At 39.2% G+C, this 12,219-nt stretch overlaps 1 protein-coding gene across 6 annotated transcripts in view; it reads left to right on the forward strand.

Moving 5' to 3' along the window:
* Nucleotides 1–488: 488 nt before the first annotated feature.
* PALS2 (protein associated with LIN7 2, MAGUK p55 family member) overlaps nt 489–12,219 on the forward strand; it is a 125,493-nt gene continuing 113,762 nt past the window's right edge. For 2 of the 6 annotated variants that reach the window (XM_036097198.2, XM_036097204.2), the window contains exon 1: nt 489–676. The gene's annotated coding sequence lies outside the window, so the exon portion shown is untranslated. Of the gene's footprint in view, nt 677–1,100; nt 1,416–12,219 lie in introns of those variants that run through there. The other 4 variants (XM_036097197.2, XM_036097195.2, XM_036097196.2 and 1 more) reach the window with 3 other exon arrangements.

A 12,219-nucleotide genomic window follows, 5' to 3' on the forward strand; every position in this document is an offset into this window, starting at 1 on the left:
TTGGAAAGGGCAGGGAGGAGCCTCTTTTATGCCCCATGGAGGACCTCGCCTATCAGTAAATGCTGAATGACAGCGGCGATTTCGGCCGGAAGCCCAGGCGCGGATTGGAGGGATTGGGTCTCACCGACCCTCTCGCGGGCGCGGTTGGCGGCCGGCGCCGGGAGACACTGGGAGAGGCCGCCCGGCGCAGGCTGCGCAGTCAGGCCTCGGCGCCGCGGGCGCGGTCTGCGGGCGCTCGGAGGGGGGCTCCACCTGGCCGCCGCGGCGCGGCCGGAGGGGCGGGGCCGGGCTTCGCGGAGGTGGTGACGCCTCCTCGCGCCCGAGCGCGCGCTCCCCGGCGTCCGGCGCACGCGCGAGGCCTGGAGGGAGCGCGCCCCCGGCAGCGGCGGCGCGAGGAGGAGGAGGGGGAAGCGGAGGAGGAGGAGGGCGGCTGAGGGGAGGCTGGCCGAGCGCGCGGTGGTGGCGGCGGCGGCGGGGGCGCCGGCGACCGGAGCCGGGGCGGAGTGGGGAGCGAGGGAGGGGGCGCGGAGAGGAGTGAGAGCCGCTTTTCCAATTCCCAACTACGAGCCCCGAGTTTGTAGATGGGGCTGCTCGGCGGCGCCTGCGGCTGAGGGAGAGCAGCAGCGGCGGGCGCAGGGGAGAGGTGGTGGCGCGGAGGCGGCCGAGGTGCGAGCCGGTGAGTTCACTGGGGCCCCCACGCTGCTCGGGTAACGGTCTCGCCGCGCGCCGAGGCGGCCGGGGGGCGCCCTGTTGCTCGTCGCCGTGCGCCACGCGGGGACCCCGACCCGCCCCGCCCCCTCAGCACCTGGGCTCGGCGCGCGGGGGGCCGGGGCAGCGGAGGCGGCGCGGGTGGGGAGGGCTGCTAGAGCGCCTGACCCGGCCCGGCAGGCGCAGATGGGGCGCGCTTTGCCGGGCCCCTGGCTCCGGGGCTGCGGGCGGGCCGGAGCGCGGCAACGTGTCTGGCCCATGCTGCCCGCCGCCGCGCGGCGCCCGGCTCTCTCCACGCGCTCCCCGGCGCGGCCCCGGCTGGGGCAAGGCTGGGGCAAGGCTGGGGCAAGGCTGGGGCTGGGGGCGCGCGGGGCCCCCTTCGGGGCCGGGAGCGGTGCGCGGGCGCCTACACTCTCTGCGGCGGGAGTGGCGTTTAAGGCATGAATGGGGAGCCGCGCCGGGGGCGGTAGTTGCTGTGACTGACACCTTCGGGGTCAGTGCCGAGAGGGGGCGATCAGCCGGCTTCTGGCGTGCTCCCGAGCCCCAAGTTCTTGGGGGACGAGGCTTTCTGCAACTATTGCTGCTACTTCCGAGGCACGAGACTCGTTTGGTCGAAGTGGTTGTGGGCCGAGCACACGTTGCTCCGGAGGCGTTCGCTGCTGAGGCAGTGTTTTCGGATCCTGGGTACATAATCTGGAACCAGAAAGGTACTGGGGCTTTTTTTTTTTTTTTTTTTTTTTTTTTGGCGGGGTGGAGGGCCAGGAGGGAGTCGATTGAGGGATCATACGGCTGGTATGATGACAGGCTGTGGATTGGTTGGAGGATATATATTTTTTTTTTTTTTTCAGAAGGACTTTTTTAACACTTTATTGGGAGTTTAGTCTCCATCTCACCAGCTCCTGGGATTACAGCTGGAGATTACATCCATTAAACTTCATTAGTTGGGGCATGCGTTTATGTAAGGGGGTTGGGGACAGGCGAGGAAGGGAATTAAAGGCTGATTGGGAAGCTCAGAAAATTCTCCGCATTACTTATAAACAGCCTGTTAAGGTCAAGCTAGCCACGTTTTACTCTTTTCTACGCCTTTGGGGATTGTTGGAATTTTACTTTATGCTTCCTGAATTGGTTGTCTTGTAATATGGCTCGGAACATTTGAGGTGTGTTAAAAGGCTCTTAAATTGGAGTATGATTTAGCAGCCATTTCTACCCGTGAAATCTTTCATATCGTCGTTTGGAAACTTATGTATGTCGAATATATTAGGCGAGGTAACACAGTGTTATCAATGCGGAGATAGTTGCGGTACATACGTATAACAACAGACCTCAGGTAATATTGCTTCTTTTAGGTACCTACTGTGCAGTTATGGTAAGGTATCAGGCCTGATTATAATCATATGTTCTGAGGCCTCATTACAGTAAACAAAGAACTTTTGTGGGTTGTGTCATTTTGAGGTCATTTGTATCTGAAATCTATCATGTATTTAAGTACATGTTTAAAAATATGTTTGCACAACATGTTACTTTTTAAGGTCCATGTTTCTTTTATTTTAGACTAGGGTTACATAATATTCAAATGGTAACACTTTTAATTGTTCTGTTTTGTCCTTTGGGGTTTCACACTAAATATCTTTATGAAAAAACATCCACGAGTGTGTGTGTGTGTCCTTTTCCAATTGATGCTACTCAGTTCCTTTCTCACCTGGAATTTCAAAATGAATTATTTTACAGTCTAGATTAAATAAACACTGGAAAAATTAAGGTGCTTGAGCAAGTCTGGAAGCGCTATATAAGACAGAATCATTTTTTTTTTGTTCTTTGAGCCAACTGTTGGATTTTTAAAAAATGAATCCTAATTTTCTTAAACATTTGAGGGAGCAGTTTGCTTTATTTTTCCTGAGTCTCATTTCAGGCTGAAATTGTTCCAGAAGACTACACAGCCTGCTTCTCTCCCTCCTTCCCCTCTCCCCCCCTTTTTAGCTTGGGATAACCAAGACAACCATAATTGTGTTACCTTTTTAAAAGGCTGTTTTTAAATTGAAGTTGAGTATTTACCATCTTTTTTTAATGTACTTTACCACTTAATAATGGATGGTTAGAAGACAGCAGATGTTTTAATTAAACGCCTTTCACATTTTTGACATCCAAGCTTTGTTAAAGGCGAGTAACAGCAAATTATTGCTGAGAGTTGCAAATAATACAGGGTTAGTGCTGGTGAAAGGCTATCTAATTGTAAAAACACCAAGAAAACAAATATTAAAAGAAGCAAGAGAACCCATTTGTATATTTGACATCACTTACTGTATTATAAATTATCTAGTTCTAGGTGGTTTTTGAAAGAGTGTTTTGCACTGATAATTTTCTTTTTCAAGGCAATTCATTTGGTAAGTGACTAAATTTGCACCAGAACTCTACTTCAGGTAAATATGGTTAACTTGCAAGGGATGTGCTGATATTTATTTCAGGAAGAGTGAACATCTGCCTGTTTTAGATAAAACAAATACTGGGCTGTCTGAAGATACTGTTTATTCCTTTAAAAAAATATACTGAGAAAAAATATGCTAGTTTTATTTTACCTGTAGGTTCTTTCCTTCCAAAAATAGGCTTTACATTTATGAATATCATAAGAGCAGATAAGCATAAAAGATCTCTTTACTGATAGGTTGCTAGTATTGAATTAAAAATTTTATTTCTTTCTTGTAGGGACCAGGTTCTGTATAGTGTATTTTTGGTCAGTCTCACAGAGGCTGCAATGATTTCCCCACTCTTCTTGTTATTTGTCTGTGAACACTAGGGGGAGACTTTATACACTTTAGGTTGACCATATCCCTCCTTTACATACACTGGCTGCTAATCATCCCTGTTCACTTTGCCAAACTGATGGAAATGTGTTGAGGAGGATGCACTCGGAATCAAGTCTTGATCAAGGTGTCTAGTGACTTTTATTTTTTTTAACTCACACACCACTCACAAAGTACCTCTCTTTATAGATTGTGTTATTAACAGTCTACTTTTTGGTCTGTTGTTAAGTGGGCTAACTAAATATCTCACATGATGAAAGATGAGATTCATGACTACATTAGAGCTTTCAAAGTCTGACTTTACTGACATTAATCTTGGTAGCAATGTAGGTTTAATTACATGCTTAGTGTACACAGATATTAGCTGTCTGGAAAGATCTGGAGATATAGGTGTACTATATCTGAACCTCTTCAAACAGATTGGGCTTCTATTTTAAAAAGCTTTCAGAGGAAGAGATATTACAGCATCCCTTGTACCCAGTTTCACCACAAAGGGGAAGTTCTTCCTTTTTCATAATAGTAAAGATAAAATTAAAACTCACAACTTTGTTGACCATTATATTGTGGCTATTCTTAAAGTCAGAAGTCTGGTTTCCACTTTTGGCAATGTCCAGTTCAATAATAGTGAACTCAGTAAACAAAGGATGTTATGTTTATAGTAGCTTAGAAAGAGTTTAAGTTTTATGTTCTTTCATAACTAAGACCTTTGTACATTCTTGATCATAGTAGATAGGATAGAATTTGTAGTTCTTTCTATCATTTTATCATCCTAGATTCTTCTTTTTAAATGGCTTTGCTTGGGGCGCCTGGGTGGCTCAGTCGTTAAGCGTCTGCCTTCGGCTCAGGTCATGATCCCAGGGTCCTGGGATCGAGCCCCGCATCGGGCTCCCTGCTCAGCCAGGAGCCTGCTTTTCCCTCTTCCACTCCCCCTGCTTGTGTTCCCTCTCTAGCTGTCTCTCTCTCTGTGTCAAATAAATAAATCTTTAAAAAATAATAATAATAATAAATGGCTTTGCTTTTGTCCTAAATTTTTTTTTTTTTTTTTAAATGTTCATGGTATACTAGAAATGATATTTTCTGCTTAGGAAATACTCCTTTCTAGCTAACTTCAAGATTGTGTCAAATACTTGGGGATGGTAATTTTTAAAGGCCTGTTTTGTTAAAGTTATCAGTGATGCAAGGCAATATGAGAATTAAAGGTAATATCGTGTGTTTTTTGTAAAGCTCAAGTTATTCAAATCCTTTCCACTGCCTACTAGTTCCTATACATGAATTGATCCCTACTTACTTCACCAACTTACATCTTTTCCTCTTAGATCTATTACTCCTTTACCACTTCTTTAGCATCCTCCTTGTTCTCTATATTCTATCAGCATTGCCCTTCTTTTTGTCCCTCAGAAATGTCGTGGTTTGTTCCTTACTTAGGACTGTTCACTCTGTCTGGAATTCTCTTCCTAAAACATTACATGACTGGCTCCTTTTCATCATTTCAGGTTTCAGTTCACATATTATCTTCTCAGATAAGCAGTATTCTCTAACCACCCATTTAGAATGACACTATCTTTATTTCCTTCTATCTCATTACCTTTAAAAAAATTTTTCTGCAAACCGCTTATCACTATCTGAAATTGTATTTTTATATTATTTTATTATCTGTCTACTCTCACTAGAATGTAAGCCCCATGGAAACAGTAATTGTAGCTCTCTTATTTAACTGTATTTTAAGGACTCAGACCTGTTCCTGGCACACAGCTGTCATTAAATAAATATTCCTTTTTTTTAAAAAAAAAATCTGAGGTTCTGTCCTTCCTCAACTTTTGTTAAAGTGTCCCTGTATGGAATGATATGAGTAGATGGTAGTTGTAGTAAGTAGGCTACTTTTGGCTATAAGTAATAGAAATTCATCTAAGTGATATAAACAAGAGGTAAGATTTATTATAAAGATGCAAGGAGTATCTGATGGAATCCAAAGGTTGGGACTCAGGATTCCATCCAGTACCAGCATGATACACTTCATCTCTTTATTCTCCACATACATTTCCTTCATTTCTTCTCTTGCTGCAGAGGATCATTTCCTAGTCCTCTTAATGGAAAATAAGGCTGCCAGCATCTCTCGGTTTTTTCAGTACGAGCCCAGATAACAGGAAAGAGATTCATCTAGCACCCATTCCTCCCCTGTTCAACAAACTATGTTGTACTATTAGAACTTGGTGGTATTTGCTGTAACCATGTGAAATGGGATTGGAGAGAAAACCCAAGTAGATGACAGTGATAATTAATGTTCACCCTTGACCACCCTCTAGAAGTTTGGTTTCCCTTCTTTTAAATTTTGCTGGTATATGAAGTGAGAAGATCTGAAAAGCACTGTCCTGGGGATATTAAAAAGAAATGTCCTTTCATGGAAGGAATTTACAGTTTGATTTAGGACAGTAAGATATATACATGAAGGAAAGAAACGATCAAAAATAGCATGGTGATAATACAGAAACAGGAAAATATTTGCAACTTGTATTGCAGACAAAAGGTGAATTTCCTTGATATATAATGAATACCTGTAAATTGATAAGAAAAAGACCATCCGTAAAGATGGGGAAAAATTATAGACAGATAAATCATAGAAAAGGAAATCAAGTGGTCCCTAAGCATATATGTTCATCCTCACACATAAATATAAATTAAAACTATGAGGTACCATTTTCACAAATTAGAAAGACCAAAAAATAATTTGATAATACTTTTCAGGAGGATAGAGACTAAACAGGTGCTCTCTTACATTGCTGGTGGAAATATAAATCAATAGAATTTGATGTGAGTGAAATTTCTGAGAGTACTAAGGTAAATAGAAATACCTGAGAATATGCATAAATTGATGTAGGTGTTTGTGGGAGAGAAGAGAGCTAATGTTCAACTTAATTATCTGAATACTAACTTGTGTCGCTTTATTTTTAGCTTTAGTCATGAAACAAGCCCAGGCTAGGGTAAAGCCCAGCAAGGTCACATACCCTCCCACCCCCCAACAGAGGAGATTCCTTTTAGGACTATATTCAGTTCATCTTCCCAGATCACCCTTTCTTTTACCCTAGTGCTTGTTTTTAAATCACTGAGATTTCCATATACTTTGTATCTTTTAGAGCCTAGCACTTTGTTAGCTACTTAATGGCACTTAAGTAGATTGAAGTGAACTGTGATTAGCTTATTAGCTTCTCATAGACCCACTTGATAATTTTATGCTTTTGGAAATCTTTTTAAAGTGATTTAGAATTTCATTTGATAAAAGTACTTAAGATTTTATTGCAATAAATGGTCAATAGGGCAGTTTTATAAATTGTTTATAATATAGTGTATTACTGGAACTTTACTTTTACATGGTTCCTTTGTTCTATAAAATATTGTTGATCTTAGTTGGGTTAGAAAGATATGAAAACTGGGGTAGTGCGGCTGAGGATGCATGAAATTTTTCTAGACCAATTTGTGAGAAAGTATGAGGAAAATGAGCAGATCAAGGGCATATGGTTTACAGAAAGTATGTGGTGGAACCTAGAGGGGCTACATCTTAGGAGGAGTTTTAACCTGGGAAAATGCTAAGCCATTTTAGCTAAATACATACTTCTAGGGTATGATATATACTTTGTAATATTTTTATTCTTTAGGTCATTTACCATGAATTGACTTTGGTACAGGGGTTCTCCACCTAAGTAGGCATCAGAATCCTTTAGAGTTATTCTATACTAGAGGATTCTAATTTAGTAAGTCTGGTGTAGGGCCAGATCATGTTTATATTTTTAAAATCAACAAGAGCCAATATTTGTAAAGTAATACATTCTGTAAAATATTCTCTTTAATAACCAAATCAGTTAACATAGCTTTTAGGGTCCTATACCATTTACATAACTCTAACCCTAGAATTTGGTCTCTTACCATGGTGTCTACTTTAGCCAGATCGATATCTCTACAAGCATCAAATTGATTTCCTTTGCTTTGCTCACTTTTATACTGTTCCCTTCTTTGTTCCCTTGTTTCTTCTTTACTAATAAGTGTTCAGACTTGCCTCTCCCAAGAAGCTACATTGGCTGGCCTCATGCACAATTTATCTTTTCAGTACAGGACAAATTATAGCACAACACTTACATAACTGGCAATTACACACCATGTCAGTGGCTGATTTATGTGCTTTCATTCACATAAGCCTTTTGCATATATGCCTGGTTTTACTGTTTGAACCTCCTTAATTTTTCTTCTCAGTACCAAGAGCTTGCAGCTTAGTCATAGTGTCAATGGCATGAACAATATTATTGAATGCTTACTATGTTTTAGGACTACACTAAATGCTCTCCATACATTATCTCATTTGCTCATCAGCAGATTTTTAAAATCAAAAACCTTTATATGATTGTGTCAGTTTTCTGTGTCTTGCCATAAACTTGGTGGCTTAAAACAAAAGACATTTATTCTCTTACAATTCTGGAGGCCAGAGTTCTGAAATCAGTATCATTGGACCAAAATCAGGGTGTTGGCAGGGCTGTGCTCCCTCAAAGGCTCAAGAAGAGAATCTGTTCTTTGCCTCTTTCATGTTTCTGGTGGCTGCCAGCATTCTTTGGCTTGTGGTTCCATTGCTTTAATCTTCAAGGGCTTCAGATCTCTCTTAGCTCTGTTCTTAACACCTTCTCCTATGTGCGTGAAAGAGAAATCTCCCTTTGCCTTTCTTTTTAAGGACACATATAATGGCATTTAGGGCCCACATAATGATCCCTGATAATCTCCCTGTCACAGGATTCTTATTAATCACATATGCCAAGACCCTTTTTCCAAATAAGGTAACATTCACAGGTTCCAGGGCCTAAGACCTGGATATCTTTGGAGGACCATTTGCCTACTACAATAGTAATTCAAATAGTCCAGAAAAGGAGGGCTGGTAAAAGTCTTTTTGCCCCATCTTGTCCCTCTCTTTGTAAATCAGTGTTTCTTAGCCAGGGATGATCTTCCTGCCCTCCCTTCACTTCCCTCAGGGACATTGGGCTGTCATAACTGGAGGGGATTGCTGCTATTGGAATCTATCAGATAGAGGCCAGGGAGGCTACAAACAATGCACAGGACAGACTCCCACAACAAAGAATTCTTCAACCCTAAATGTCATAGTGCCGAGGTTGAGAAACACTATTTTGAAGGTAACTATTGCCAGGAGTTTCTTATGTATCATTCCTGAAAAAAGTTTTATACCTTTACCAAAGCAGCACATATCACGAGTAAAACCTAATCTGAGTTGATTATGACTGGTGGTAGTTTGTGGTTGACTGACAGCTGATTTAAGTGAGGAGTCGAAAATGATTCACACATACTTTAAATAATATATTTTTAATTAAAAATATAAATATACTGTACATTTATGTGCCAGTCTTTTCTTTGAGTATGTATCTTTTCTCTGGAGCTCTGTGTCACTATTCTTCTAAAAACTAATGCATTATCACTGATTCCTAGCTTTGGAGCAAGAACTTAAAAATTTATGAAAGAATCGGAGTGTAGGATCCTTGTAGCGTTTTATGACTCCTCAGGTGTTTTTAGTTGTGTGCTTATGTTTAATTATACAGCAGACAGCGTTTTGTTTTCTTGGGTTTTTTGTCACTTGCTTTCTTTGGGTCTCTCCAAAGCATTCAACTTGATTTTCATATGAAGAATGATATAACTCTATGGTCTTGTATTAAATAAAATATCATGTGTGTGTGTATATGTAAAATACATTTTTATATATGAAGAAATATATGTTTAATGTTATATATTATATATAAAGAAATTTTGTTTTGTATAAAAAATGACTCCCTAAGATACTGGGAATACTACTCCCAGTTGCAGCTAGTTTGCATAGCTTCTAATCTGGCAATATGATGACAGCTCATGTCCTAGCTGCTTCCAAAGTTTTGGAAGTTGTAGAAAATTTTGTTTTAATACAAATGACAGTTTATAAATTATAGGATAATACTATAAGTACCTTATTGCTATACCAGGTTAATGCTTGAGTTATTTTTCTACTAAAGGAAACATTGGCTTTTCATTATTAATAAATATTACTTGGAGTTTTGCTTACTAGCAAAATATTTTTACTGCTTGCATAGTTAAATCCTACAATTCCTTGAAATTAGGGTCTTCATTTCATCATTTCCTTACTTAGCATGGCAGGACAATTAGACATGGGTTGTAATCCCAGTTTTTCTAACTTCCAGCTCTTTTACTTTTTCAGAACTCAGAGCTCTATGTGGTACAGACAGTAAGCCTACTGGCAGACATGTCTGGTGTTAGCACTAAACTCAATATACCTCATCTCTAAAACAGGTTATAATATCTATAGTGTTAGTGTAAGATTTTAATTAGAAAATATAAGTGTCTAGCATGGAGTCTGGTACATTTTAAGTGTCCAGTACTTGTCAGTATCATTTTCTTCTCTTACTGTTTGGTTCAGTGTTATATGTGCAGTGAATAATATTTGTTGAATAACAACATTTTCAGTTGCCTTTTCTTGATTCATAACTCTCATTTTCTTTCACTCCAGTATGAGCTATATCTCATTTAGTAAATATTTTTTAAAAGAACTTTGCTTTTAAAGTAGTCCAGTAAATTATGTGCTGTTAACTAAAGTTAATAAGTCTTATTTTTACATGATATTTAAATGTGTTTACAAAGGGAGATTGGGTGGAAAGATGACTATGTGACCTCAAAGATTCCTTCCAACATAATACGAAGATTTTATAAAACTCACATAATCCTGATTTTTTCCTTCTGCTTTCCCTCTAAAAGTCTACAGAAATAAATAGTGTTTTATAATGTAGCTTTTTTTTAATGAAGAGAATGACCATAGTTGTAATATGTTGCTAATGGTCCATTATCTCATAAAAGGAATTTTTTAGTATTTTGGATGAATGTGGCTGTCTTCAAGTGGACTTGTCTTTCTCTTTTACCTAGAATATATATGTCTGTATACATATAATAAAATGTTTCATGGAAAATTTAACTTTACATAAATAAAATTTTATGTCTTTTTATTCATCTATTAAATGCCCTTCTATCTGGGATTTTGATATAAGAAACGTGGGTACTGAGTTAAATTTAATTCATTGAAGTTGCATATTTCAGAAATTAAACAATGATCATACATATTTTTATGTAAGTTGATTCAAATGTTTTTCCTTTTCAAACTAGTAATCTTTTGGAATGGGGGATAATGAAAAAACTTTAAACCATGTTTTTAAGAAGGTTAGAGCACCCTTGTGAGGCATATAGGCGAAGTCATCAAGGGATGCCCTCATCATTCTTAGCATTAGTTTCTTGAAAACCTTAAGGTAGAGAAATTTTCCCTGAAGGAATTTAAGATGTTATGGGGGAAATAAGGATAAGGAGTTGTGGTTGTGAATGAACCCTTAAAAATCCTTATAAACTTTTAATGTTCATCCAATTAAAACCTTAAATAAAATATATCAAACAGATCAACAACATTTTATGCAATTAAATTTGGCAATACCAGGGACTATACAGTTATTTTCCATTTACCCCTACTTTCTTGAAAGAAACTTTTCAGGATTTCTAATCTGGGGGGGATGGGGTGGGGAGTTCTTAAAATTTTAAGAAGCGTTTTTTAAGTTTTCGTATAAATAAGAGCCTTTATTATTTCTACTTAAAAGTTACTCCAACTTGTGGTTCCAACTGTTGTTCTAGAGATAGCATAACTTGGATATTTAAAATTTAAAAAAAAATAAGCTTTTAGTAACCTTTATTTAACTCACTCAGCTTGCTAGAGCTGAGTGGGTATTTATAGTTCTTTTCTATCCATGATAATTTCATGCCAGCACTCATCAGAACATAACATAATGGAACACTGACTTGGCTCTGTCCTCATTCTCATATCCTTTCTCTCCTTCCCAATAGACTGTTTCCAGATTGAAGGCTGGGAATTTGTTTTGTCCCTTCTTCTGTCTCTTCTGAGAGTGCACTGCAAATATCTTCTACTCCTACTCTGCCATCTTTTAATTTCCCTTCTCTTTTTTCTTCCAAACATGAAGTTCCCCTTTTCCCAAAATACCTCCAAAAAGAACAGCTTAGAATTTGTTACACTCAAGTAGAAATTTTCATCGAAAGTAAATCTGTGTATATATGTATATGTATATTTTTTACACAATAAAAGGGTTACTTTATATAGTTTACCTGAAGAAAGAATCTTTTTTTGCATCCCCTCAACCAAGCATTGTCCTATGCTCATAGGCTCTGTTTAATATTTATTACTGAAATTAGGAAACAACACGAATTAGCATATAAATAGCATTCTATCATGTGCAACTAAGTTCTGAAAGAGTTTGAAGTTTAGAAAAAGGAATTCTCATCTGTAGAGAGGGACTTGCCATTCATTTGATTGAATTAATTTTGAGATGAGTCCTTTTAGCTCTAAAGTTTTGATTCTAAAAAAGCAAGAAGTGTGTCGTAAATTGATTAGGTATTGAAAAGCTAAGAAAAAAAGGATATTGTTGGGTGGAGTAACATGAGTGAAGGCATTTAAGTGGGAAGAGGTGTGGTTGTGCATATACTAAGTAAAAAAGAACAATGTGGTGAGAATATAGTTTATATTAGAGAATAGAGGAATTAGGCTGAATAGATAAAAAGCTAGATTTTAAGAGAAATTTAAACATTCTCAGATAACAAAAGTTTTTGTAATCTAGTATTGTCTTTAAAATGA

The sequence above is a fragment of the Halichoerus grypus genome, chromosome 12 (assembly GCF_964656455.1).
Source record: "Halichoerus grypus chromosome 12, mHalGry1.hap1.1, whole genome shotgun sequence".
NCBI classification, from domain to species: Eukaryota; Metazoa; Chordata; class Mammalia; order Carnivora; family Phocidae; genus Halichoerus; species Halichoerus grypus.